The sequence below is a fragment of the Triturus cristatus genome, chromosome 1_1 (assembly GCF_964204655.1).
Source record: "Triturus cristatus chromosome 1_1, aTriCri1.1, whole genome shotgun sequence".
In the NCBI taxonomy this organism is placed as follows: domain Eukaryota; kingdom Metazoa; phylum Chordata; class Amphibia; order Caudata; family Salamandridae; genus Triturus; species Triturus cristatus.
This window is the reverse complement of record NC_140579.1, coordinates 202,358,890-202,385,979: the sequence shown is the minus strand read 5'-3', so window position 1 is coordinate 202,385,979 and position 27,090 is coordinate 202,358,890.

Genomic DNA, 27,090 nt, shown 5'->3' with positions numbered 1-27,090 from the left:
AGCCAGGTCAGAAAGTATGGGTCATGGCCCCGTTCGAACCCGGCGCCCTCCAGGACAAGTGGACCGGGCCCTTCAAGGTGGTGGAGAAGAAAAGTCCCGTCACCTACCTGGTCGATCTGGAGTCCCCCCGGAACCCCCTCCGGGTCCTACATGCGAACAGGCTAAAACCCCACTTCGCCCGGACCGAACTGAGCCTGCTGCTGGTGACCGACGAGGGGGGCGAGGACGACTCCGAGCCCTTGCCCGACCTCTTGCAATCCGACAGTCACGATGGATCGATCGAAGGGGTCCAACTCGCCTCGTCCCTGACCCCGGAGCAGCGCAACGACTGCCAGCGATTACTGCGGGACTACGCAGCCCTCTTCTCTCTCACCCCGGGGGTGACCCACTGGTGCGTCCACGACGTCGACACCGGGGAGAACCCCCCCATACGACACAGAGCCTACCGGGTGCCTGACCGAGTGCGGGCCTGCATCCAGGCCGAAGTAGCGAAGATGCTGGCCCTGGGGGTCATCGAGCCTTCCGACAGCCCGTGGGCCAGCCCTGTCGTCCTGGTGCCCAAGGCCGCAGCTCCCGGTCACCCCCCGGAGTTGCGATTCTGCGTGGACTACCGAGCCCTGAATGTAGTAACCAAGACGGACGCACACCCGATACCCCGGGCCGACGAACTGATCGACCGCCTAGGGGCCGCTCGCTACTTGAGCACGCTGGACCTCACCGCCGGGTACTGGCAAATCCAGCTCACCCCCGGCGCCCAAGAAAGATCCGCCTTTTCGACTCCGGATGGGCATTACCACTTTCGGGTGATGCCCTTCGGAATGAAGAACGCCCCGGCCACCTTCCAAAGACTGGTGAACAAGGTTTTGGCCGGGCTTGAGGCCTTCAGCGCGGCCTACTTAGATGACATTGCCGTGTACAGCAACCACTGGGCCGAGCACCTCCTCCACCTGGAGGCCGTCCTGGCCGCCCTCCAGCGGGCCGGGCTCACAATCAAGGCCAGCAAATGCCAAATCGGCCACGGATCCGTGACCTACCTGGGCCATCAAGTGGGGAGCGGGCAGGTGGCCCCCCTCCAAGCGAAGATAGATGCCATCCAGACCTTGGAACCCCCCACTACCCAGACCGCTATCCGGGCCTTCCTGGGCCTCACCGGATACTACCAGCGGTTTATCCGGGACTATGGGAGCATTGTTGGCCCCCTCACAGAGTTAACGTCCAAAAAACAGCCCAAGAAGGTACACTGGACACCCCGCTGCCAAACAGCCTTCGACACCCTCAAAACGGCCATGTGTACTGCTCCGGTGCTGCAAGCCCCGGACTACCAGAAGGAGTTCGTGGTACAGACGGACGCCTCCGAGTATGGGATCGGGGCCGTCCTCTCCCAAACTGACGAAAGGGGGCTCGACAGACCAGTGGCCTTCATCAGCCGGCGACTACTGCCCCGGGAGCAACGCTGGAGCACTATTGAGCGCGAGGCCTTCGCTGTGGTGTGGGCCCTCAAGAAGCTCCGGCCCTACCTCTTTGGCACCCACTTCCGGGTCCAGACCGACCACCGGCCCTTGCAATGGTTAATGCGAATGCGGGGCGAGAACCCCAAGCTGCTGCGATGGTCCATCTCGCTACAAGGGATGGACTTTGACGTCGAACACCGGCCCGGCAATGACCACGCCAACGCCGACGGCCTGTCCCGCTTCTTCCGCCTTGACGAGGAGAATCCCCAAGGAGATGGGTGACTCTCCATGCCTTCGGCTGGGGGGGACGCCTGTTGGACCTGGCCTCGTGGCGTGGTCCTTAACCCCCTGGATTGTGGCCGTTCCCCGCCCCGGCCGTCACGGGCCACCCGTCTGGACTGCACCAAGGCCCTTCACCCGGAGCTACACGTGGTCGCATACTCCTCGTGGCTCCGCCATCTTGTTGGCATCCACGTCACACCGTGCCCCAGCCGGCGCGACCCCGCTCAACCCAGCCTCGACCCCAACGAAGCCCCGACATCGAGGCACCACGAACTGGCCAGGGGGTGCCGCAGGAACCATTCATCGCCCCGGCGGAGGACAGTATCGATGGGACCCCCAACTGTCCTCCCCTCTCGAGGTGTGATCACCCTGCAAACTCCCATGGGCCTGGCACCTCTCCTGCTGGGCGTCTGGCCACCTCCACCCGGCCACTCCGCCCCCTCGGGCGCATAGGTCCGGACATCAAAGGGCTCCAGACCTATATCTGGGGCGACCCCACCACAGCTCGGCAGTTGTATCCCGGAGTCGAGAGCCCTGCTGATCGAATCGCGGCTGACCCTACGGAGACGAACTCTTGCCGGAACCATCACGAGCCCTGCTGACTGCGTCGCGGCTCCCTCCTGTGAACCCTTTTCTGAACCACCTGGAACATCGGAGCCCTGCAGACGCTGTCGCGGCCCAACCTCGCTGGAACCTTCCTCGGAGCCCTGCTGACGACGTCACGGCTCGAGCTGAGCAGAAACCATCTTGAGAGCCCTGCTGATTGAATCGCGGCTCTCCACGAACTGTACACCAGAGCCCTGCTGACGCCGTCGCGGCTCGACCCCTCCGAGATCGGAGGTCCTCCAGCGTGAGGATAAGAACTGGGCCCCAGGTACCCTCGTACCCCACTCTTGCCAAAGACTGTCCCGCTACCCCTACCCTTCCAAAGAGACATTGAGACTTTTGGTGGATCCCTCGATCCCTTCGTGTAAATATTGAACTCGTAACCTTTTATTGATGATAAAGAATTGCTTGTCTTGAGACAACCTCCTTGAGTCCGGTGTGGTGGTGTTACTGTGCTAGTACGGGATAGGAGAAGGATCTCTCAGGAGACTTCTCGGCAGCGCTCGGCTACTTCGTGCAGTGAGAGGGCCCCCCCTTGGTGGTCTCACCGACTCCTCGGGGTCCGCCTTCCAACACACTGACTCACTCACTCTCACTGACTCACACACTCTAACTGACTCACTGACTCTCACTGACTCAGTGACTCTCACTCACTGACTGACTCACTCTCACTGACTGACTCACTCTCACTGACTGGCTCACTCTCACTGACTGAGTCATTGCATGACTCACTGGCTGGCTCACTGGCTGACTCACTGACTCTCACTGACTGACTCACTCACTCTCACTGACTGACTCACTCACTCTCACTGACTGACTCACTTACTCTCACTGACTGACTCACTCTCACTGACTGACTCACTCACTCTCACTGACTGACTCACTCTCACTGACTCACTCTCTCTCTCACTGACTCACTCACTCTCACTGACTCACTCACTCTCACTGACTGACTCACTCTCACTGACTGACTCACTCACTCTCACTGACTGACTCACTCCCTCTCACTGACTAACTCACTCTCACTGACTGACTCTCTCTCTCTCTCACTGACTGACTCACTCACACTCACTGACTGACTCACTCACTCTCACTGACTGACTCACTCACTCTCACTGACCTACTCACTCTCACTGACTCACTGACTCTCACTGACTCACTGACTCTCACTCACTGACTGACTCACTCTTACTGACTGACTCACTCTCACTGACTGGCTCACTCTCACTGACTGAGTCACTGCATGACTCACTGGCTGACTCACTGGCTGACTCACTCACTCTCACTGACTGACTCACTCACTCACTCTCACTGACTGACTCACTCACTCGCACTGACTGACTCACTTACTCTCACTGACTGACTCACTCTCACTGACTGACTCACTCACTCTCACTGACTGACTCACTCACTCTCACTGACTGACTCACTCACTCTCACTGACTGAGACTCACTCTCACTGACTGAAACTCACTCTCACTGACTGACACTCACTCTCACTGTCTGACTCACTCACTCTCACTGACTGACTCACTCTCACTGACTCACTCTCTCTCTCACTGACTCACTCACTCTCACTGACTGACTCACTCTCACTGACTCACTCACTCTCACTGACTCACTCACTCTCACTGACTGGCTCACTCTCACTGACTGAGTCACTGACTGACTCACTGGCTGACTCACTCACTCTCACTGACTGACTCACTCACTCTCACTGACTGACTCACTCACTCTCACTGACTCACTCACTCACTCTCACTGACTCACTCACTCTCACTGACTGACTCACTCACTCTCACTGACTGACTCGCTCACTCTCACTGACTGACTCACTCTCTCTGACTCACTCTCTCTCTTACTGACTCACTCACTCTCACTGACTAACTCATTCTCACTGACTGGCCCACTCTCACTGACTGAGTCACTGACTGACTCACTGGCTGACTCACTGGCTGACTCACTCACTGTCACTGACTGACTCACTCACTCTCATTGACTGACTCACTCACTCTCACTGACTGACTCACTCACTCTCACTGACTGACTTACTTACTCTCACTGACTGACTCACTCACTCTCACTGACTCACTCACTCTCACTGACTGACTCACTCACTCTCACTGACTGACTCGCTCACTCTCACTGACTCACTCACTCACTCTCACTGACTCACTCACTCTCACTGACTGACTCACTCACTCTCACTGAGTGACTCGCTCACTCTCACTGACTGACTCACTCTCTCTGACTCACTCTCTCTCTTACTGACTCACTCACTCTCACTGACTAACTCATTCTCACTGACTGGCCCACTCTCACTGACTGAGTCACTGACTGACTCACTGGCTGACTCACTGGCTGACTCACTCACTCTCACTGACTGACTCACTCACTCTCACTGACTGACTCACTCACTCTCATTGACTGACTCACTCACTCTCACTGACTGACTCACTCACTCTCACTGACTGACTTACTTACTCTCACTGACTGACTCACTCACTCTCACTGACTCACTCACTCTCACTGACTGACTCACTCACTCTCACTGACTGACTCACTCACTCTCACTGACTGACTCACTCTCACTGACTGACTCTCTCTCTCTCTCACTGACTGACTCACTCACACTGACTGACTGACTCACTCACTCTCACTGACTGACTCACTCACTCTCACTGACTCACTCACTCTCACTGACTCACTCACTCTCAATGATTTACTCACTCTCACTGACTCACTCACTCACTCTCACTGACTCACTCACTCGCTCTCACTGACTCACTCACTCTCACTGACTCACTCACTCTAACTGACTCACTGACTCTCACTGACTCAGTGACTCTCACTCACTGACTGACTCACTCTCACTAACTGACTCACTCTCACTGACTGGCTCACTCTCACTGACTGAGTCATTGCATGACTCACTGGCTGGCTCACTGGCTGACTCACTGACTCTCACTGACTGACTCACTCACTCTCACTGACTGACTCACTCACTCTCACTGACTGACTCACTTACTCTCACTGACTGACTCACTCTCACTGACTGACTCACTCACTCTCACTGACTGACTCACTCTCACTGACTCACTCTCTCTCTCACTGACTCACTCACTCTCACTGACTCACTCACTCTCACTGACTGACTCACTCTCACTGACTGACTCACTCACTCTCACTGACTGACTCACTCCCTCTCACTGACTAACTCACTCTCACTGACTGACTCTCTCTCTCTCTCACTGACTGACTCACTCACACTCACTGACTGATTCACTCACTCTCACTGACTGACTCACTCACTCTCACTGACTCACTCACTCTCACTGACTCACTCACTCTCACTGACTCACTCACTCACTCTCACTGACTCACTCACTCACTCTCACTGACTCACTCAGTCTCACTGACTCACTCACTCTAACTGACTCACTGACTCTCACTGACTCACTGACTCTCACTCACTGACTGACTCACTCTTACTGACTGACTCACTCCCACTGACTGGCTCACTCTCACTGACTGAGTCACTGCATGACTCACTGGCTGACTCACTGGCTGACTCACTCACTCTCACTGACTGACTCACTCACTCACTCTCACTGACTGACTCACTCACTCGCACTGACTGACTCACTTACTCTCACTGACTGACTCACTCTCACTGACTGACTCACTCACTCTCACTGACTGACTCACTCACTCTCACTGACTGACTCACTCACTCTCACTGACTGAGACTCACTCTCACTGACTGAAACTCACTCTCACTGACTGACACTCACTCTCACTGACTGACTCACTCACTCTCACTGACTGACTCACTCTCACTGACTCACTCTCTCTCTCACTGACTCACTCACTCTCACTGACTGACTCACTCTCACTGACTCACTCACTCTCACTGACTCACTCACTCTCACTGACTGGCTCACTCTCACTGACTGAGTCACTGACTGACTCACTGGCTGACTCACTCACTCACTCTCACTGACTGACTCACTCACTCTCACTGACTGACTCACTCACTCTCACTGACTCACTCACTCACTCTCACTGACTCACTCACTCTCACTGACTCACTCACTCATTCTCACTGACTGACTCGCTCACTCTCACTGACTGACTCACTCACTCTCACTGACTGACTCACTCACTCTCACTGACTGACTCGCTCACTCTCACTGACTCACTCACTCTCACTGACTCACTCACTCTAACTGACTCACTGACTCTCACTGACTCAGTGACTCTCACTAACTGACTGACTCACTCTCACTGACTGACTCACTCTCACTGACTGGCTCACTCTCACTGACTGAGTCACTGCATGACTCACTGGCTGGCTCACTGGCTGACTCACTCACTCTCACTGACTGACTCACTCACTCTCACTGACTGACTCACTCACTCTCACTGACTCACTCACTTACTCTCACTGACTGACTCACTCTCACTGACTGACTCACTCACTCTCACTGACTGACACTCACTCTCACTGACTGACTCACACACTCTCACTGACTGACTCAGTCTCTCTGACTGACTCACTCACTCTCACTGACTGACTGACTCACTCTCACTGACTGACTCGCTCACTCTCACTGACTGACTCACTCTCACTGACTCACTCTCTCTCTCACTGACTCACTCACTCTCACTGACTCACTCACTCTCACTGACTGACTCACTCTCACTGACTGACTCACTCACTCTCACTGACTGACTCACTCCCTCTCACTGACTAACTCACTCTCACTGACTGACTCTCTCTCTCTCACTGACTGACTGACTCACACTCACTGACTCACTCACTCACTCTCACTGACTGACTCACTCACTCTCACTGACTCACTCACTCTCACTGACTCACTCACGCTCAATGACTCACTCACTCTCACTGACTCACTCACTCACTCTCACTGACTCACTCACTCACTCTCACTGACTCACTCAGTCTCACTGACTCACTCACTCTAACTGACTCACTGACTCTCACTGACTCACTGACTCTCACTCACTGACTGACTCACTCTTACTGACTGACTCACTCTAACTGACTGGCTCACTCTCACTGACTGAGTCACTGCATGACTCACTGGCTGACTTACTGGCTGACTCACTCACTCTCACTGACTGACTCACTCACTCTCACTGACTGACTCACTCACTCGCACTGACTGACTCACTTACTCTCACTGACTGACTCACTCTCACTGACTGTCTCACTCACTCTCACTGACTGACTCACTCACTCTCACTGACTGAGACTCACTCTCACTGACTGAAACTCACTCTCACTGATTGACACTCACTCTCACTGACTGACTCACTCACTCTCACTGACTGACTCACTCTCACTGACTCACTCTCTCTCTCACTGACTCACTCACTCTCACTGACTGACTCACTCTCACTGACTCACTCACTCTCACTGACTGGATCACTCTCACTGACTGAGTCACTGACTGACTCACTGGCTGACTCACTGGCTGACTCACTCACTCTCACTGACTGACTCACTCACTCTCACTGACTGACTCACTCACTCTCACTGACTCACTCACTCACTCTCACTGACTCACTCACTCTCACTGACTGACTCACTCACTCTCACTGACTGACTCGCTCACTCTCACTGACTGACTCACTCTCTCTGACTCACTCTCTCTCTCTTACTGACTCACTCACTCTCACTGACTAACTCACTCTCACTGACTGGCCCACTCTCACTGACTGAGTCACTGACTGACTCACTGGCTGACTCACTGGCTGACTCACTCACTCTCACTGACTGACTCACTCACTCTCATTGACTGACTCACTCACTCTCACTGACTGACTCACTCACTCTCACTGACTGACTCACTTACTCTCACTGACTCACTCACTCACTCTCACTGACTCACTCACTCTCACTGACTGACTCACTCACTCTCACTGACTGACTCGCTCACTCTCACTGACTGACTCACTCTCTCTCTCACTGACTCACTCACTCTCACTGACTGATTCACTCTCACTGACTGACTCACTCTCACTGACTGACTCACTCACTCTCACTGACTGACTCACTCACTCTCACTGACTGACTCGCTCACTCCCACTGACTGACTCACTCTCTCTCTCACTGACTCACTCACTCTCACTGACAGACTCACTCTCACTGACTGACTCACTCTCACTGACTGACTCACTCACTCTCACTGACTGACTCATTCACTCTCACTGACTGACTCACTCTCACTGACTGACTCTCTCTCTCTCTCTCACTGACTGACTCACTCACACTCACTGATTGACTCACTCACTCTCACTGACTCACTCACTCTCACTGACTCACTGACTGTCACTGACTCACTGACTGACTCACTCTCACTGACTGACTCACTCTCACTGACTGACTGACTCACTCCCACTGACTCACTCACTCTCACTGACTCACTCACTCACTGAATCACTCTCAATGGCTCACTCTCACTGACTGACTGACTCACTCTCACTGACTGACTGACTCACTCTCACTGACTCACTCACTCTCAATGACTCACTCACTCTCACTGACTCACTCACTCACTCTCACTGACTCACTCACTCACTCTCACTGACTCACTCACTCTCACTGACTCACTGACTGTCACTGACTCACTGACTGACTCACTCTCACTGACTGACTCACTCTCACTGACTCACTCTCACTGACTGACTGACTCACTCTCACTCACTCACTCACTCTCTCTGACTGACTCACTCACTCTCACTCTCACTGACTCACTCTCACTGACTCACTTTAATTGACTCACTCTCACTGACTCACTCACTCTCACTGACTCACTCACTCACTGACTCACTCTCACTTACTCACTCTCACTGACTGACTGACTGACTCTCACTGACTGACTGACTCACTCTCACTGACTCGCTCGCTTACTCTCACTGACTGACTCTCACTGACTGACTCACTGTCACTGACACTCACCCACTCTCACACACTGACTGACTCACTCTCACTGACTGACTCCCTCTCACTGACTCACTCTCACTGACTCACTCTCACTGACTGACTCACTCTCACTGACTGGCTCACTCTCACTGACTGAGTCACTGACTGACCCACTGGCTGACTCACTGGCTAACTCACTCACTCTCACTGACTGACTCACTCACTCTTACTGACTGACTCACTCACTCTCACTGACTGACTCACTTACTCTCACTGACTGACTGACTCACTCTCACTCACTGACTCACTCACTTTCACTGACTGACTCACTCACTCTCACTGACTGACTCACTCACTCTCACTGACTGAGACTCACTCTCACTGACTGACACTAACTCTCACTGACTGACACTCACTCTCACTGACTGACACTCACTCTCACTGACTGACTCACGTACTCTCACTGACTGACTCAGTCTCCCTGACTGACTCACTCACTCTCACTGACTCACTGACTCTCACTGACTGACTCACTCACTCTCACTGACTGACTCGCTCACTCTCACTGACTGACTCACTCTCACTGACTCACTCTCTCTCTCATCGACTCACTCACTCTCACTGACTGACTCACTCTCACTGACTGACTCACTCTCACTGATTGACTCACTCTCACTGACTGACTCACTCACTCTCACTCACTGACTCACTCACTCTCACTGACTGACTCACTCTCACTGACTGACTCTCTCTCTCTCTCTCTCACTGACTGACTCACTCACACTCACTGACTGACTCACTCACTCTCACTGACTGACTCACTCACTCTCACTGACTCACTCACTCTCACTGACTCACTCACTCTCAATGATTTACTCACTCTCACTGACTCACTCACTCACTCTCACTGACTCACTCACTCTCACTGACTCACTCATTCTAACTGACTCACTGACTCTCACTGACTCACTGACTCTCACTCACTGACTGACTCACTCTCACTGACTGACTCACTCTCACTGACTGGCTCACTCTCACTGACTGAGTCACTGCATGACTCACTGGCTGACTCACTGGCTGACTCACTCACTCTCACTGACTGACTCACTCACTCTCACTGACTGACTCACTTACTCTCACTGACTGACTCACTCACTCACTCTCACTGACTGAGACTCACTCTCACTGACTGACACTCACTCTCACTGACTGACACTCACTCTCACTGACTGACACTCACTCTCACTGACTGACTCACGCACTCTCACTGACTGACTCAGTCTCCCTGAATGACTCACTCACTCTCACTGACTCACTCACTCTCACTGACTGACTCACTCACTCTCACTGACTGACTCGCTCACTCTCACTGACTGACTCACTCTCACTGACTCACTCTCTCTCTCACTGACTCACTCCCTCTCACTGACTCACTCTCACTGACTCACTCTCACTGACTGACTCACTCTCACTGACTGACTCACTCTCACTGACTGGCTCACTCTCACTGACTGAGTCACTGACTGACCCACTGGCTGACTCACTGGCTGACTCACTCACTCTCACTGACTGACTCACTCACTCTTACTGACTGACTCACTCACTCTCACTGACTGACTCACTTACTCTCACTGACTGACTGACTCACTCTCACTGACTGACTCACTCACTCTCACTGACTGACTCACTCACTCTCACTGACTGACTCACTTACTCTCACTGACTGAGACTCACTCTCACTGACTGACACTAACTCTCACTGACTGACACTCACTCTCACTGACTGGCACTCACTCTCACTGACTGACTTACATACTCTCACTGACTGACTCAGTCTCCCTGACTGACTCACTCACTCTCACTGACTCACTCACTCTCACTGACTGACTCACTCACTCTCACTGACTGACTCGCTCACTCTCACTGACTGACTCACTCTCACTGACTCACTCTCTCTCTCACTGACTCACTCACTCTCACTGACTGACTCACTCTCACTGACTGACTCACTCTCACTGATTGACTCATTCTAACTGACTGACTCACTCACTCTCACTCACTGACTCACTCACTCTCACTGACTGACTCACTCTCACTGACTGACTCTCTCTCTCTCTTACTGACTGACTCACTCACACTCACTGACTGACTCACTCACTCTCACTGACTGACTCACTCACTCTCACTGACTCACTCACTCTCACTGACTCACTCACTCTCAATGATTTACTCACTCTCACTGACTCACTCACTCACTCTCACTGACTCACTCACTCTCACTGACTCACTCACTCTCACTGACTCACTCACTCTAACTGACTCACTGACTCTCACTGACTCACTGACTCTCACTCACTGACTGACTCACTCTCACTGACTGACTCACTCTCACTGACTGGCTCACTCTCACTGACTGAGTCACTGCATGACTCACTGGCTGACTCACTGGCTGACTCACTCACTCTCACTGACTGACTCACTCACTCTCACTGACTGACTCACTTACTCTCACTGACTGACTCACTCACTCTCACTGACTGAGACTCACTCTCACTGACTGACACTCACTCTCACTGACTGACACTCACTCTCACTGACTGACACTCACTCTCACTGACTGACTCACGCACTCTCACTGACTGACTCAGTCTCCCTGACTGACTCACTCACTCTCACTGACTGACTCGCTCACTCTCACTGACTCGCTCACTCTCACTGACTGACTCGCTCACTCTCACTGACTGACTCACTCTCACTGACTCACTCTCTCTCTCACTGACTCACTCACTCTCACTGATTGACTCACTCTCACTGACTGACTCACTCTCACTGATTGACTCACTCTCACTGACTGACTCACTCACTCTCACTGACTACTCACTCGCTCTCACTGACTGACTCACTCTCACTGACTGACTCTCTCTCTCTCTCTCACTGACTGACTCACTCACACTCACTGACTGACTCACTCACTCTCACTGACTGACTCACTCACTCTCACTGACTCACTCACTCTCACTGACTCACTCACTCTCAATGATTTACTCACTCTCACTGACTCACTCACTCACTCTCACTGACTCACTCACTCACTCTCACTGACTCACTGACTCTCACTGAATCACTCACTCTAACTGACTCACTGACTCTCACTGACTCAGTGACTCTCACTCACTGACTGACTCACTCTCACTGACTGACTCACTCTCACTGACTGGCTCACTCTCACTGACTGAGTCACTGCATGACTCACTGGCTGGCTCACTGGCTGACTCACTCACTCTCACTGACTGACTCACTCACTCTCACTGACTGACTCACTCACTCTCACTGACTGACTCACATACTCCCACTGACTGACTCACTCTCACTGACTGACTCACTCACTCTCACTGACTGACTCACTCTCACTGACTCACTCTCTCTCTCACTGACTCACTCACTCTCACTGACTCACTCACTCTCACTGACTGACTCACTCTCACTGACTGACTCACTCACTCTCACTGACTGACTCACTCCCTCTCACTGACTAACTCACTCTCACTGACTGACTCTCTCTCTCTCTCACTGACTGACTCACTCACACTCACTGACTGACTCACTCACTCTCACTGACTGACTGACTCACTCTCACTGACTCACTCACTCTCACTGACTCACTCACTCTCAATGACTCACTCACTCTCACTGACTCACTCACTCACTCTCACTGACTCACTCACTCACTCTCACTGACTCACTCAGTCTCACTGACTCACTCACTCTAACTGACTCACTGACTCTCACTGACTCACTGACTCTCACTGACTGACTGACTCACTCTTACTGACTGACTCACTCTCACTGACTGGCTCACTCTCACTGACTGAGTCACTGCATGACTCACTGGCTGACTCACTGGCTGACTCACTCACTCTCACTGACTGACTCACTCACTCTCACTGACTGACTCACTCTCTCGCACTGACTGACTCACTTACTCTCACTGACTGACTGACTCTCACTAACTGACTGACTCACTCTCACTGACTGACTGACTCACTCTCACTGACTGACTCACTCACTCTCACTGACTGAGACTCACTCTCACTGACTGAAACTCACTCTCACTGACTGACACTCACTCTCACTGACTGACTCACTCACTCTCACTGACTGACTCACTCTCACTGACTCACTCTCTCTCTCACTGACTCACTCACTCTCACTGACTGACTCACTCTCACTGACTCACTCACTCTCACTGACTCACTCACTCTCACTGACTGGCTCACTCTCACTGACTGAGTCACTGACTGACTCACTGGCTGACTCACTGGCTGACTCACTCACTCTCACTGACTGACTCACTCACTCTCACTGACTGACTCACTCACTCTCACTGACTCACTCACTCACTCTCACTGACTCACTCACTCTCACTGACTGACTCACTCACTCTCACTGACTGACTCGCTCACTCTCACTGACTGACTCACTCTCTCTGACTCACTCTCTCTCTTACTGACTCACTCACTCTCACTGACTAACTTGTGGTAAATAATTTAATTACCGGAACTTAATTTGATGCGGAAAATCTATAACAATAGCTCAGTAAAATAAGAGGCAGAATCCGTGGTATTAGAGGTTCGGAACGGGCTTTATTCCAGAATCAATTTAAATTGAGGAGCTCCATATTCCATCACCACGAAGGTTCAGGAAGTGAAGAACGTTACTTTATTGACAAGTAATCATTTTTATACAATAGGCATTACAGTGAAGCAAATGCAGGAGGCGTAACAATTGATAGTAAAGATAAAACATACATGCGTAGCAAAAGTGGGTGTAACTGGGTGTAACTAAAGAACGTCATCAGGTATGATGTCATAATAGGGTGGTTCCATGAAAGAATTTCGCAATGTCAGCAGAAATACTTGGCAGAAATGCGCGCGCAGCAGCATGACGTGTGATTGACGTGCAACTAGGGGGTGAAGGGGACTTGACATTTAGCTCTACATGTGGCGACAGAAGTCTGGAGGGTCAAGTCAACCTAATCCCAAATCATATCTAACATCCTATGTTTAGAGAACTATGTTATCCAAAAGAGAGGTCTCTTAGAGTAGAATCTTATTCTATACTGACTATACTGACTGTTAGTGCGTGTACAAGCGTCTAAGTGTCTACACTAGATGCGAGGGCCGAAATCTTCCATAGTAACAGGGCTATGAATCACTTGAAAAAATGACAGAGAAGCCGGGCCTTTTGCTCGGTAGCTGGAAGAATGTTTACTTAAACTACTAGACAGGAATGCATTGGGTAGGGAGCGGAGCAGATAATTTCGAAGGTGAAATACAGTTTTTGGCAGGCAACAGGCTGATGTCAGGCACCGTTAGCTGCGCAGAGAGTAGGACAAAGTTCATGGATACAGATGCGAGCTCAGACTGGAGCTTTCAGAGGCAGAAGGCAGGAAAAGCTTGATGGCAGAATCAGGGCCTACTTGCCTGGACTGTAAAATGGCATAAGTAAACCATATAAAGCCGGTGGCCTTTCATACTTAGGAATGGAATATCCAGCCCATTCATGGCGGATCTGAAAGAGGACATGTTGGCGGTGGACGCACATATGTTTGCGTCTTCATAACTGGAACTGGAGGGAACATACATGTACTTGTGATTTATACATGAAACCGTTGGGGTCCAAGATAGGGGACATAACTGACCAGAAAAATCCATATTTCCACATTCCCTCCTTGTCCCCTACTTGCCCGTCAAGAGATATCAATCTTCATTAATCCATCGATCTGTTCATATAGCATCATTTGTTCTTCTTTCTTCTTCCGTGATGAATGAAATCTTGGTGGTGGAATACACGATGTGGCACACAGACCACAGATCGCTGGTCCACATTGTAGACATAGACAGCAACTGAATAATATGAGGAAGCCAATACCTAGGAAGGATAGGACCTTCCATCCAAAGGTAGATAATACACTCCAAAACCAACCGGACCAAGTCCAGGTGCCTGGATTCTGGTGTATCTGGCTTACAATCTTATGAAGGCGAGTTATGGCTTTATATACAGATGGCGAATTTTCTGGTATGACAATGCAACAACTTGTTCCGATGACCCTACAAGCTCCGCCCCTATCGGCCAGGATGACGTCAAGGACAAGACGATTTTGAAGCACAACAATCCGCATAGCAGACTGCTCTTCTGTTAAATTGCCTAAGGCGGAAATAGTTTCATTCACTACTGCTTCAAGGGTTCTGGTTAATCTACGTATCAGCTTACTATTGGTAACTGTACCTATATAGGGAAAGAGACCTTTATTGAAATCTGTGTATTTTTCCCATGCTGTCTCAGTGTAATCGACTATTGGGAGATCTCTCCTTTCTCTATTATGTACTAAATGAGTATTTCTGTGATAATCAGGAGGAGCTAGGAAAACAGGTGGCAAAAGGAATCCGATGTAGCAGGTACCATCCCAATCTAGTGGCAAACGTATGTATGCCGTCTGACCACATATGAAGTAGGAATGGCGGGAAGCTCTAAATGTAGACTTGCCTTGATCACTAAATTCTATTACAGTGGTGCATCTACTATGGCCCATATGTATGGAACCATTCTTTCTTACACATAATTCACCTTTTACTGGAAATACTGACATGGCGGGCAAAATTGAAGTAGCTTCGGAATCGACATTCAAGATCATGAGATTGAGCATAAAATTACCTAATCCATACACTTCATTTTCTAGATCAGTTCCTGTTCTTTTGGGAAGTCCCTCCTTGTTAGGGTGACAGACTTTGAGTAAAACTAAGTTCAGATTTCCCCATACCCAGTTATCCTGGTAAACTGCAGAATTCGAATCTAGGGAATTAATTAAACTAAACCATGCTCCACAGGAGCCGTTGTGTGTGAACGGGTATGGAAAGAGAGGTAGAATTCCTTTATAGTTCTGATAGGGAGGGAGTCGGCCACATATCCAACAATTTGTAGCATTGCTAACCTGATGGGAATGATGTAACATACTAATAAAAGTGTTATTGCGCAGCGCAAATCTATAAGACAATTCATGCGGAGGTAATTCACTAAAAGAATGTTCAGCAGTAATATTGAAAACATGTCTAAAAATAGGATAATATATGTGCAACAATATACTTGCAGTAATTATTAAAAGACTTAAGAAAAACAAAATTAATAACGTCACTGTGCAATGACTACGCAGTGATTTACAGTACGCATGTCGTTTTAACTTTATCCTTCTGTTTATTTCTCTATACAGGTCTAAGGGATACATGTCAGAGACAAATTCGACCGCTTCACCTTGGAGAGGACTTAAACAATCAAATTGCCTGACTTGTTAGACCTAAGTTTTAGTTTGTATTGTTCATGGTTATTCAGTTCAACCAAAGGAAGTTTTGAGTCACTCGGGGAAGACACGCAAGGTGTGTCGTTTACGTCTGACGGTAGTCCATGAAATTTCTTGATATGACTTGAATGTATCCAGCCTTTTCGTCCTTCGATCTTTACGGCTGTCCTCGTCGTTAGCAATACGAGTTGAGGCGACTTCCACCTAGGATCCAGCTGAGACTTCCGATCAAAGTTCCTCACTAGAACTAAATCCCCTGGAATTACGTCATGGGGTTTCACCTCGGTGTGGTTGGGAAAGGCTGCAGCTACCTGTGAACGACAAGATTGTAGTGCAGACATCAAGGAAGCCAAGTAATCTGTCAGCATATTACAGTCAACATCAGTTATTTTGCGTGGTATAGGCGTCCCCCACATATTTGGTGGTCTACCGAAGATCACCTCATACGGGGATAGCCCTGTTCGAGAGTGTGCTACCATTCTCATGTAAAAAAGTGCAACGGGTAAGGCTACTACCCAGTCGACACCTTTCTCTCTGCATATTTTGGACAATCTAATTTTCAGGGTCTGGTTATGTCTTTCCACGAGACCTGCTGCCTCGGGGTGTCGGACACAGTGAAATTTCCACTGATAGCCTAACAAAAGTGAAACGTGTTTCATTAATTCGGATGCGAACGGCTGGCCGTTATCTGAGTAGACAACACGTGGTAAACCGTACCGTGGGAAGAATTCTCGAACTAGCTGTTTGGCAGTAGTCGGGGCAGTGTAATCTGAAACCGGGTATGCCTCTGTCCAACGGGAAAGAGCACAGACAACTACGAGAACATATTTGAATCCTCGACATCGTTCCATCTGGATATAATCCATCTGGAGGACTTCAAAAGGGTGATCAGGAGGCTGAAATCCACCCTGTTCTACGGGAATGCTTTTACCTGGGTTAAACTGACAACAGATCATACAGGTACGGACTTTTTGTTTAGCTGCTGCTCGTAAATGTTGGTTGAACCAAATGTGTTGGATGCTGTCTAGCATAGCTTTTTCTCCTAGATGTGCTGGACTATGTACAGTGTTAATAACGACTTGGACCATTGAATCAGGAAGGAACCACACAGATTTTTCCTTCGTCATCCATCCTTGATCCGTTTGGATCCCTCCTAATTCAGTCCATTTCTTTATTTCGTCTGGTGTAGCATGTGTCTGTATGTCGATTACGTCAAGAGCGGGATCCTTAACCATCATGCAATGTGTTGGTGTCGGGACTATTGTCTTTGTCATGTCGGATGTTTGAGTTTGAGCAGTCTGTTTAGCTGTTCTGTCAGCTAGATCATTGCCTTGAGAAATGATATCAGTAACTTTCGTATGAGCTTTACATTTCATAATTATTTTTTTTTTTTTTTTTTTTTTTTTTTTTAAACCGTTTATTACAATCTCAAATAGTTACAAGTATGGGCCTACAACCTTCTGGCCGGCCGCTAGAGTAGCAGTAGCGTATGACATACATACAGAAAAATCTCTTGGCGGTGCGAAAAGAGTAAGTCAGGAGATATCAGTAGTGCAGGCCACATAACTCCGAACCCACAATACGGTTTCCTTTTGTCAAAACACAACAACACAAAAACAACCACACCCGCAAGGCAACCCGCAATCCCAAGTGACAGCACGCGCTCCTTAAGTGGGGGACCCCAACCAATCGCCAAACTCTGAAGAGGGGAATGAGAACAGATCAGGGACTGGGGAACCACGTGCCCATGGCTGGGGGAGGGGATCGGCTAGGGGGACGGAGCTGGTGAGGCAGCCGGCAGCAGCGGCGGCTCGCAAATACCCCCGCGATAGGCGTTCCAGGGGCCCCAGATTTTCACCCACGCCCCAGGCTTACCCCTCGCAACATACACCACCTTTTCACGAAACATACACCAATCCATGTGTTCTTTCCAGGCCGACACCGCCGGAGGCCTCTGGGATCCCCACAATTGAGCAATGTCACGCTTAGCGATCATGTATCCCAGAGTCACCCACCGCGTCTGCGGAACCGACTAGTCAGTTGGCTCCCACACATTCAGCAAGCATCTCCTCGCTTCAGGCAACAGCACGACACGCGTAACCACTCGCAGGACCTCATGCACACCACGCCAGAATCGCTCCACCTTTGGGCATTCCCACAGAATATGCAAGAAAGTTGCCAAAGCACCACAGCCACGCTTACACAGTCCATCCTCAGCTAAGCCCATACGTAGAAGCCTTGGCCCCGTCACATAGACCCGGTGGAGGATCTTAAGCTGGACGAAGCGAAGGCGAGCCGGGATGGCCACCTCCTTCGGAGAAGCCACCGCGGACATCCAGTCCTCGTCGTCCAATTCCAGCCCATCGGCAACCCAGGCCTCGCGGAGGCCGGTCAGCAGGCCCGATCGGTCGTTAATCAGTTTTTTGTATATGAGGGAGATCATGCTGTCTGGGACATGGCCATCCAGCACTCTGTCCTCCAGGGGGGAAGACTCCGGAATGGACGCGACATCCGGGAAGACGGAGCCCAGCGCGTGGCGGACTTGTAAGTACCGGAAGTACTCACTGCCTTGCAACTGAAACTCCGTCTGCAGCATCTCAAAAGTTTTGAATCCCCCCCTCGTCCAGAGATCTCCCACTGTGCTGATGCCGATCGTGTCCCATTTCTCGAAGCCCTTCGAGGTCCACAAGGAGCCCAACCTCGCCGATGCATATAGCGGTGACGCCCGGGTCAAGCGGATACATTTCATAATTGATATTGCAGTGGGTAGATGTATTGCATCTAATAAGGCATGAATAAGGGGTCCGTGCTGAATGTGGGCACCGTGAGAAGTTAAATAACCTCTCTCTCGCCACAGCACGCCGAAATCATGTACAACTCCGAATGCATAACGTGAATCAGTGTATATGTTGACTTTTTTATTTGTGGCTTGAATACAGGCTTGTGTCAGAGCGATGAGCTCTGCTGCTTGAGCGGACAAGGTATTTATGCAATTTGTTTCAATGATTTCAGTGTCTGTTGTGACTGCGTAAGCGGCCACTAGCTCTCCTGTACCTGTTCTCATACATGAACCATCTACATACAACGTCAGGTCTGGGTCTGACAATGGGACGTCTGTCAAATCTTGTCTGGGTTTCGTCGTGATAGTGATAACTTCAATACAATCATGTGCTAGTGGGTCTGTTCCATTTACAGGTAACAGTGTGGCAGGATTCAATGTACTACAACGTCTGATTTCTATATGTGGCTGAAACAATGTTAATTCGTAACCAGTAAGTCGTGCTATAGTCAAGTGTTGTGTTTGTGTGCGGTTCAAGAGAACCTCTACTGCATGTGGTACTTGTACTGTCAATGGATGTCCTAATACTATGGCATCGCTTTGTCTGATTGCTAAAGCTGTTGCTGCCACTGATTTCAGGCACGCAGGCAAAGCCTGAGCTACGGGATCTAATGTACTAGAAAAATAAGCACATGGTTTGTGTGATCCTGCTTGTTCCTGTGTGAGTACTGACAAGGCAGTACCTTCGCGTTCTGTAACGAAGAGTGTAAACTGTTTATTGTAACATGGTGTTGCTAAAACAGGTGCTTGGCATAAGGCTTTCTTTAGGCTTTCAAAAGCTTGTGTATGTTCCTGAGTCCAAGGGAGAACAGTCGATGTGGCTGCCTCCTGTGTTGTCAATTGAATGAGGGGTTTTGCTAGAAATGCATACTGAGGGATCCACTGCCTACAATATGAAGTGAGGCCTATGAAAGCCCGCACCTCCTTTTGTGTCTTGGGTATTGGCATATTAGCAATTAGCTGGATGCGATCTGGTGTAAGCTGCCTTCCCTCCTTGGACAGCGAGTGACCGAGGTAAACAACTCGCTGGACACAGAATTGCAGCTTAGAAGGGGACACCTTGTGCCCCTTTTCGGCCAAAAATTGTAATACCGTCAGTGAGGCTTTTTCACATTCGGGTTCGCTCCTAGCGGTGATCAGCAGATCATCGACATATTGAAGCAGGGCAGTGTTGACTGGCATGTGGATACTGTCGAGTTCTCGTTTCAGTGCTTGGCTATAAATGCTGGGGCTTTCTGTAAATCCTTGAGGTGCGCGTGTGAATTTAAAGCTTCGTCCATTTGAACTAAATCCGAACAAGTATTGGCTTTCCGGATCTATTGGGACGCTGAAGAAGGCATTCTTGAGATCAATTACAGTAAAGAATGTTGCTTCGGAATCAATGGCTGTCAGTAATGAAGAAATGTCTGGGACTACGGGGTATTGTGGTACTATGCATTTATTTAATTCGCGCAGATCAATAACCAATCGATATACTGGCGGGGCTGTTGGATCGGTTTGTTTAAGAATCGGAATTATCGGTGAATTACATACATTGGAGTCAGTTTCCACAACCACTCCTTGGGTAATAAGCTCGTCAATGATTTGTAGTAAAGCCACTACAGCATCTGGGGGTAACTTGTATTGTCGCATTCGTGGAAGTACCACTCCTGCCTTTAGTGTGACTCGATATGGTGTAATGTTCATGCAACCAACATCTGTAGGGCCTTGTGCCCATAAATGTGTCGGTAAAGTCTGTAGTCGGTGATCCATGTCTCGGGACACGTAGTGCCCTTTGAAATCACGTAAAAATAATCTTACTCCTTCTGGAGAACAACATATAATAGCTCCTAGAGCTTTCAAAGTTTTTATGCCTAACAAGTTTTCTGGACATGATTTAGTAAGTAATAAATCTGTAGTTTGTGTCAAGGGACCAATCGTAAGTGGAAGAGGCTGTGTTACTTCGTTAATGATAGGTTTTCCTGAAAAGCCAAGGGAAATATTCTGTGTGCCTGAGAGGGGTGCCCCTGGAACTTCATTACGTTTTATTGTTGTTCGGCTTGCCCCTGTATCGAGTAAGAATTTTCTATCTTGACCTAACAGTTCACTGTGTACATAAGGTCCTTCTTGATCTACAGGGACCTCAATAAGGGGTAAGCCAACTTCCCTCTCTAGGCTGTTTCATGAATATCGTTGATAATCAGGATAGTCATACTGTGCGGTCTGATACATCTGTCGGATCGTTGTTTGTGTGGCAGCAATAGGCTGCGGTGGTGGAGCTGGCATAGACTGTTGCGGAGCTGGCATGGACTGTGCATGCTGCGGAGTTCCTTGTTGATTCTGATCCTGTCTAAGTGGCCGTGGTCTTTCTTTTGTGTTACCTATGGCGATATTATGTTTTAAAACGGGACAATCGTGTACATAATGACCTGGCTGTTTACAATAGTTGCACGTCCCTTTAACAGGACCTGTTGAAACACTGGACTGTGTTATACCCTTCTTATGACCGTCAACTGGCACTGTCTGGGAAACTAGCATTTTCATTTTCGTGTCTTTCATGCGTCTATGTTCATGTTCTTGTTCTTCTCTAATTCTATTGTGATGGTACTGTAGCATTTGTAACATTTGTGACGGAGTGTTACCTTGCCAGGTACTCTCGAACTTCAATACTCTATTCTTAACTTGGGGCAAGGCATTTTCAACCAATTTTGTCACAAACAGATGTGGATACGACTCGCTACTTGCTTTTATTCCACTATTTATACCAAAACATTTCTCAAATCGGGAATAGAAATCACTAGTGTCTTCATCTGATTTTTGTTTACAGGCTGAGATTGCACCCCAGTCTTCCTTTTTCGTAGTTAATAAACGTGGCAGTACCTGTACTAGTAGACCTGGTAGTGCTTTGATCTTGTCCCCGAGCCCTGAACCTGGACCTCGAGCTTTTTCTTCGTTTTCTAATGCCGTCCAATCTATCTTCTGGTCTCCCACCTCCCAATCCTTTTCCTTGAGTTTTTCGTAAATGCCCGCAGGCATTAATACCTTCAATATTGTCATAATGTCGGGGTAGGTATATTCTCCCATGAGTAACATATCTTTAATTTCACGGTGGAAACCTGCTGGGTCTTTATCATGACTGGGTACCACTTTCTTCATTTCTAATAGTTCTATTTTAGATATGGGCGTGTATACAAACACACGTTTAAACTCATTGTCATCACCCTTTATCGGGTGCACTTCGCGTAAGGGATTCTGTCTATCCATGTAATGCGTCGTTCTTTCCTTGATGGGCAGTGAGACATGTTCAGGACATACAAAAAGGATGTACTGCTTTCTGTATTCTAGTATTTCTCTAATTAACTTAGTACCGGAACCTCTCCATTTATTCGTGAGTAATTCAGTCAATATATCAGGTAAGGGGCCAGGATCGGAGTGTTGGCTTTTATATAATATAAGGAGTTGTTGAATCATATAGATACCAGCTAAACGCTGTTCATCTGGGGCGAGGTTCAAAAACGTATGTGCTAGTGTATCATCACCATATTTTCCAGGACTATCAACCCAGTGAACGGCTGACCTGGCTAATTCTTGTTCGTCCATAGAATCGAGTATATGATAACCCCTTCGTTCTCGGAGTAATTTGTCAGCGGCTTGGAATGAATGTTCGGGGGACCTTATATTTATTATAGGAGTTTGGAATTTTCTGTTATTATCTGGACGTATCGGACATATCGGATCAGTAAAGCATCTAGTATTATTGCAAGATCTTCCTCTACCTACATAGGCCATGGTTTCTAACTGTCCTGTGGGCAGTTCTAATTCTTCCTCGTCCTCGATTTGTTCTGGTTCGTCTACTGCTAATCTTTCCTCGTGTATTCGTTCTATTTCTTTGCGGATCTTTCGGCTCATAGCTACTATGCATGATCGTTTATCATGTCTCCCCTCTGATATATTCTTACCCCATGTGGTAAGAATCTGCATTTCTTCCGGATTTACCCCTGGTTGATCTTGATTTCTGATCACACAGTTTATGAGGAAACGTAACAGTTCCCCCTGTATTTCCACCTTTTGGTACTCCATGGCTCTGTTAATACTCTCAGGGTCTCGCCCTGACTGAACAAAGTGATATATATTTTCTAAATGTGCAGTCATTCCTGGTAGCTTCCCTAAATATATTGCAGCTCGTCGGATACGTAATGATGCCAGCATCATTTCGTCCCCTTTTCCGGGCACAGGGTCATATCTACAGTCTATTAGAAGTTCCTTGAGCGTGTTGGGAGTTACTAGTTTGGGCGTACGTTGGTGGGCTAATTCTTGAAAGGAAAGTTTATTTGTTCTCGGTGGCGTAGAAAAAATGCTTGATGTACCTCCGGTAGCACCACCTGGGGTGCTGGATGTGAAAGGATTCGTTGAACGAGATATAGCAACCATAGGTGTGGATGCGGATGTAGAAACAGATGTGCTTGCCGGAACTTGTGTCGGGGTTTGCTGTTGTAGAGGTACAGACGAAGGAGGGTCTTGGCGTTGAACCCCCTCGGCAGACGGTCTATGTGGCGCAGCATTAGCATACTCGGGAGCTGCGTCGTCTAAATAAGAGGAAAGAAAAACATCTTCTGCGGTTCTGGGATGCCCTTTGGGATGTGCTTTTATCGGAAACAATGGGGGTGGCAAGTCTCTTGGTATCTCCGGGGTAGCCTTAGGTAGTCCTTCGGCCAGAAGAGGATACATACCATTCACAAGGGCATTTCTTTGTCTGTCTGTTTGTTCTGACTTTACTCGAGTACCTTCTTCACTTAATACACTTTCTCGAACTTTATTTGAATTTTCCTTACTTTTCTCTTCCTGTCTGAGCGCTTTTTCTGTACGTCTATATGATTCTTTACGCCATAATTCAATGGCATCTTTCTGTGACTGTCTAGCTTTCTTTTTCCATAACTCTTCTTCTACTTTCATAATGCAATCTGCCTCCCAGGTCCCAGCTGCGGGCCACCTCTGACTTTCTGGTAATTCCTTGGTGTAGTCTACCCATAGATCAAGAAATAATATGGCGTCTAGGCCATGTTTATGATACATGAAGTACCCTGGAGTGTCCCTAGGAGGAATGGGAACTGCTTCTTCGAGTACCCCTTTTCTGGTTTTGATCTGTCTTAATTTCGAAAAGAGCGGCATATTGAGAACTGATCTGATACCTAATTTTGAACACGTTTAATACCATAAAACACAATAATGAACAGTCATTCACACCACAATATACAGAACGTATTTTAAAACATTTTAACATTTAACATTTAAATAAAATAGACAATGATGGCCATTTAGGGAACTAGTCACTAAGCATAATACTCGATACTAACTAGTTAAATCTGAATTATATACTAGACATACTTGATATACTGCTAAACAGTACAGATACACTGCTGAAACAGTGCAGACCGGATTTGTGTACCCAAACCCGTCTTGACCGGCACAACCTATGTGCACGTCAGAACGCCTCCCCGATAAAGGTACTCACCGGGTAGCTCGGAACGGAAGGCCTCGGAACTGAACTGAACTTGAACCGGACTGGACTCGACTCGGAACTTCGGAAACTTCGGAAACTGGTGGGCCTCTGTATACCTCGGATCTTGCTCTCTCAGCTAGGCTCTGGTCGGGATACTTCGCACTTCTCACCGCCTCGTCTGGGTGTTGATCGCAGCCTCAGTTACCCCCGCTCGGCAGGAGGGAGATACAGGAAATCCTGTGGGTACGCGTTGTTGTCCGTCCAGCTGTGACAGGAGACCGGGCCTGCAACGCACCGCCGGCGCGTGAGATGAGAAAGTGTCCCTGTTCGGGCGCCATTTATGTGGTAAATAATTTAATTACCGGAACTTAATTTGATGCGGAAAATCTATAACAATAGCTCAGTAAAATAAGAGGCAGAATCCGTGGTATTAGAGGTTCGGAACGGGCTTTATTCCAGAATCAATTTAAATTGAGGAGCTCCATATTCCATCACCACGAAGGTTCAGGAAGTGAAGAACGTTACTTTATTGACAAGTAATCATTTTTATACAATAGGCATTACAGTGAAGCAAATGCAGGAGGCGTAACAATTGATAGTAAAGATAAAACATACATGCGTAGCAAAAGTGGGTGTAACTGGGTGTAACTAAAGAACGTCATCAGGTATGATGTCATAATAGGGTGGTTCCATGAAAGAATTTCGCAATGTCAGCAGAAATACTTGGCAGAAATGCGCGCGCAGCAGCATGACGTGTGATTGACGTGCAACTAGGGGGTGAAGGGGACTTGACATTTAGCTCTACATGTGGCGACAGAAGTCTGGAGGGTCAAGTCAACCTAATCCCAAATCATATCTAACATCCTATGTTTAGAGAACTATGTTATCCAAAAGAGAGGTCTCTTAGAGTAGAATCTTATTCTATACTGACTATACTGACTGTTAGTGCGTGTACAAGCGTCTAAGTGTCTACACTAGATGCGAGGGCCGAAATCTTCCATAGTAACAGGGCTATGAATCACTTGAAAAAATGACAGAGAAGCCGGGCCTTTTGCTCGGTAGCTGGAAGAATGTTTACTTAAACTACTAGACAGGAATGCATTGGGTAGGGAGCGGAGCAGATAATTTCGAAGGTGAAATACAGTTTTTGGCAGGCAACAGGCTGATGTCAGGCACCGTTAGCTGCGCAGAGAGTAGGACAAAGTTCATGGATACAGATGCGAGCTCAGACTGGAGCTTTCAGAGGCAGAAGGCAGGAAAAGCTTGATGGCAGAATCAGGGCCTACTTGCCTGGACTGTAAAATGGCATAAGTGAACCATATAAAGCCGGTGGCCTTTCATACTTAGGAATGGAATATCCAGCCCATTCATGGCGGATCTGAAAGAGGACATGTTGGCGGTGGACGCACATATGTTTGCGTCTTCATAACTGGAACTGGAGGGAACATACATGTACTTGTGATTTATACATGAAACCGTTGGGGTCCAAGATAGGGGACATAACTGACCAGAAAAATCCATATTTCCACAAACTCACTCTCACTGACTGGCCCACTCTCACTGACTGAGTCACTGACTGACTCACTGGCTGACTCACTGGCTGACTCACTCACTCTCACTGACTGACTCACTCACTCTCATTGACTGACTCACTCACTCTCACTGACTGACTCACTCACTCTCACTGACTGACTCACTTACTCTCACTGACTGACTCACTCACTCTCACTGACTCACTCACTCTCACTGACTGACTCACTCACTCTCACTGACTGACTCGCTCACTCTCACTGACTGACTCACTCTCTCTCTCACTGACTCACTCACTCTCACTGACTGACTCACTCTCACTGACTGACTCACTCTCACTGACTGACTCACTCAGTCTCACTGACTGACTCACTCACTCTCACTGACTGACTCGCTCACTCCCACTGACTGACTCACTCTCTCTCTCACTGACTCACTCACTCTCACTGACAGACTCACTCTCACTGACTGACTCACTCTCACTGACTGACTCACTCACTCTCACTGACTGACTCATTCACTCTCACTGACTGACTCACTCTCACTGACTGACTCTCTCTCTCTCACTGACTGACTCACACTCACTGACTGACTCAC